This window comes from Perca fluviatilis, chromosome 13 (assembly GCF_010015445.1).
Source record: "Perca fluviatilis chromosome 13, GENO_Pfluv_1.0, whole genome shotgun sequence".
NCBI classification, from domain to species: Eukaryota; Metazoa; Chordata; class Actinopteri; order Perciformes; family Percidae; genus Perca; species Perca fluviatilis.
In genome coordinates, this window is record NC_053124.1 from 37605558 (window position 1) to 37610557 (window position 5000).

The 5000-nt window shown below is 39.7% G+C and overlaps 1 long non-coding RNA gene across 1 annotated transcript in view; it reads right to left on the reverse strand.

Annotated features, from left to right (window-relative positions):
* Positions 1 to 488, reverse strand: part of LOC120571078 — a 12370-nt gene extending 11882 nt beyond the window's left edge. Inside the window, exon 1 of the long non-coding RNA XR_005641168.1 lies at positions 279 to 488. This is a non-coding gene — a long non-coding RNA (uncharacterized LOC120571078). The remainder of the gene's footprint in view (positions 1 to 278) is intronic.
* Between the last annotated feature and the right edge of the window lie 4512 nt (positions 489 to 5000).

Here is a 5000-nt window from a genome sequence, read left to right on the forward strand (position 1 = left end):
CACACAATAACTAAAATGCTGCAATAAGAATATCAGGTGCAGCTCAAGAAGTGCACAAATAAAAGCATGGCTTTGGTTTTATTTAGAAATAAACAGACAGACAGACAGACAGACAGGAGAGAGACAGACAGGAGAGAGAGAGACAGACAGACAGACAGACAGACAGACAGACAGACAGGAGAGAGACAGACAGGAGAGAGAGAGACAGACAGACAGACAGACAGGAGAGAGACAGACAGACAGACAGACAGACAAAGTTGAGGATAATCAGTTCTTACCAGAGAAACAGGAAGTGATGCGGAGTTACGACCGTCCACCCAGCCCTGCTCTGTGGTCCTCGAGGTCGTTGCCATGGTAACGGTCACTTCCTGTCCCTCCCGCCGCCCCCCCGTGTCCTCCTGCTGGTCCTCGTCCTCCGGGTCGATGTAACGCTCGCTGAACTTGTCCAGGTCCTCGTTGCTGGCGTTACCTAGACGATTCCAACACAGGTGGGATGTAACTTAGTTACTAGTTACTTTAGTTACTCCGCTACATTCATCTGTTCCAGCTTTAGTTACTAGTTACTTTAGTTACTCCGCTACATTCATCTGTTCCAGCTTTAGTTACTAGTTACTTTAGTTACTCCGCTACATTCATCCGTTCCAGCTTTAGTTACTAGTTACTTTAGTTACTCCGCACATTCATTGTCATTTAGTTACTAGTTACTTTAGTTACCCTACATCATCTGTTCAGCTTTAGTTACTAGTTACTTTAGTTACTCAACTACATTCATCCGTTATAGCTTTAGTTACTAGTTACTTTAGTTACTTGTTACTTTAGTTACCCCTCTACATTCATCCGTTCCAGCTTTAGTTACTAGTTACTTTAGTTACTCCGCTACATTCATCTGTTACAGCTTTAGTTACTAGTTACTTTAGTTACTCCGCTACATTCATCTGTTCCAGCTTTAGTTACTAGTTACTTTAGTTACTCCCTACATCATCTGTTCCAGCTTTAGTTACTATACTTTAGTTATTCCCTACATTCATCTGTTCCAGCTTTAGTTACTAGTTACTTAGTTACTCCGCTACATTCATCGTTCAGCTTAGTTACAGTACTTTACCTACTTCCCCTTTTAGTCACTTACTGTAAGTACTTTAAGCATCGTGCTCTTTACCCTACTCCCAATCTGTCACTTTAGTTACTAGTACGTTACTCACATTATCTGTTCCAGCTTTAGTCTATTCTTAGTCCCTACATCATGTTAGCTCTGTTTTTAGTACCTTATCTGTTCAGCTTGTACTAGTTCTTTAGTATCCAATCTGCCCTTCTCTTTTACAGTTCTTCTATTGAATTAGTTACTTTAGTTACTACTCCACTACATCATCTGTCCAGCTTTAGTTACTAGTTACTTTAGTTAAGCTACATTCATCTGTTACAGCTTTAGTTACTAGTTTTTAGTTACATACATTCATTGTTCCAGCTTTATTACTAGTTTTTAGTTACCTACCTACATTCATCTGTTCCAGCTTTAGTTACTAGTTACTTTAGTTACCGCTACATTCATCTGTTCCAGCTTTAGTTACTAGTTACTTTAGTTATCTTACATTCATCGTTCCAGCTTTAGTTACTAGTTACTTTAGTTACTAGTTACTTTAGTTACTCTCTACATTCATCTGTTCCAGCTTTAGTTACTAGTTACTTTAGTATCTACACATTCATCTGTTCCAGCTTTAGTTACTAGTTACTTTAGTTCCCCTACATTCATCTGTTCCAGCTTTGTTACTAGTTACTTTAGTTACTCACACATTCATCGTACAGTTAGTTACTAGATACGTACTTCTACATTCATCTGTTCCAGCTTTAGTTACAGTTACTTTAGTTATCTACATTCATCTGTTCCAGCTTTTAGTTACTATTACTTAGTTACCTCAACATTCATCCGTTAGCTTTAGTACTAGTTACTTTAGTACCATACACATAATTAGTACATACTTAGACTAGTTACTTTAGTACCTACATTCATCCGTCCAGCTTTAGTTACTAGTTACTTAGTTACTCCTACATTCATCTGTTCCAGCTTTAGTTACTAGTTACTTTATTCTCCTACATTCATCTGTTCCACTAGTTACTTAGTTACTTTAGTTACCTACAACATTCATCTGTTACAGCTTTAGTTACTAGTTACTTTAGTTACTCCGCATCATCATCTGCAGCTTTAGTTACTAGTTACTTTAGTTACTCACTACATCCATCTGTTCCAGCTTTAGTTACTAGTTACTTTAGTTAATCTACACATCTGTTCCAGCTTTAGTTACTTTAGTTAATTCTACATTCATCCGTTCCAGCTTTAGTTACTAGTTACTTTAGTTACAATAGTTACTCGCTACATTCATCTGTTCCAGCTTTAGTTACTAGTTACTTTAGTTAATTCGCTACATTCATCTGTTCCAGCTTTAGTTACTAGTTACTACACTCCGCTACATTCATCCGTTCCAGCTTTAGTTACTAGTTACTTTAGTTACCTCTACATTCATCTGTTACAGCTTTAGTTACTAGTTACTTTAGTTACTAGTTACTTTAGTTACTCTACATCTCATCTGTTCCAGCTTTAGTTACTAGTTACTTTAGTTATTCGCTACATTCATCTGTTCCAGCTTTAGTTACTAGTTACTTTAGTTACTCCCACATTCATCTGCTCCAGCTTTAGTACTAGTTACTTTAGTTACAGCACACAGACAAGTTATAAACACGATAGTAAAACAACACAATCCAATCATACAACCATCACAAAACACACACCAATAATAAATCCCCACCCCACTAAAAATAAATAAACACAACCACATCCAACAACACAACCATCAACAACAACCACACCACACAATCAAAAAAATAAAATCAATAACTCCACAAACACCACATCAAACACATCACAACCAAAACCACATACCAAAAACAAATACCAACAAAACACCAACACAAACCCCACAAAAAACCACAACATAAAACATACAAACACAAAAATACACAGATACACATACCGAAAACAATACCACACACACAATAGATACATAAGATACCAATACGACACACAGATACACACATACTGACACACAGATACACACATACTGACACACAGATACACACATACTGACACACAGATACACACACAGATACACACATACTGACACACAGATACACACACAGATACACACATACTGACACACAGAAACACACATACTGACACACAGATACACACATACTGACACACAGATACACACATACTGACACACAGATACACACACAGATACACACATACTGACACACAGAAACACACATACTGACACACAGATACACACATACTGACACACAGATACACACATACTGACACACAGATACACACAGATACACACATACTGACACACAGATACACACACAGATACACACATACTGACACACAGAAACACACATACTGACACACACATACAGCACATACTGACACACAGATACACACATACTGACACACAGATACACACATACTGACACACAGATACACACATACTGACACACAGATACACACATACTGACACACACATACACACACAGACAGACACACACACAGACAGATACACACACACACACACACACACACACAGAAAGACACAGACACACACACAACACACACACACACAGACACACACACACACAGAGACACACACACACACACTTCCCCTCCGGCCCCCTGCAGACAGACAGGTTTTGAAGTGCTAGCCAGGAAGTGACCCTTCCAGCGACAGCTCTGATTGGTGGGAGAGAAAATGTATTTACATCTTGATTGTTATTGTGTGCAGAGTGTCTCAGGTGGTATGGAGAGGAAACAAGTCCCATGAGCTGTTTAAGATAACTAGGGTATGGAGAGGAGAAGGGTCCTCTCCTTCCCTCCTCTCCTTCCCTCCTTCCCTCCTTCTCTCCTCCCCTCCTCCTCCTCTCCTTCCCCCTATCCCGATCTGTCCGAAATAACTTGGTGATCTCTCTCTCTGAAATTAAGGGAACAAAACGGGAAACAAAAGGAAAGTAGAAGAGCGCACAGAAAGAAGAGAGAGAAGAAAACCAGCTGGCTGACATTTCATTTATTTCCTCCGATGAAAACTAAACATGCAAATAGCTTTTGAACATATTGCATTATATTATCTCTAACGTGTTATGAAATACAAGTTATTTACTGCTTTTAGTTATTGTAACCTGTCACTGAAACCATTTCATACGTCTCCTCTGACATCTGGAAACATTTTGAATTCCTTTTAAAAAAGGCACTGAACTCGATATTCAGAACATTCATACGGCCACTAAACCACTAAATAAGACACACACACACACACACACACACACACACACACACACACACACACACACACACACACACACACACACACACACACACAACACACACACACACACACACACACACACACACACACACACACACACACACACACGTTTGGTGCGCAACTTTGTGGTCATTGACATAATGCATCCCCCTTCACCCTAACCTTAACCATCACAACTAAATGCCTAACCTTAACTCATACCCTCACCCTAACCATAACCTAATTCTAACCCTAACCCTAAAACCAAGTCTTAACCCTCAAACAGCCCTTTAAACTTGGTCCAGCATTTTGCCCCATAACTGACCACATATATACTACACACACAGACACACAGACATGCCACACACAAACACACACACACACAGACAACACACACACACACACACACATACACAGACACACACACACACACATACACAGACACACACACACACACAGACATGCACGCAGACACAAACACACACACACACAGACACACACAGACACACACACACACACACAGACACACACACACACACAGACATGCACGCAGACACAAACACACACACACACACACAACAGACACACACAGACACACACAAACACACACACACACACACACAGACATGCACGCAGACACAAACACACACA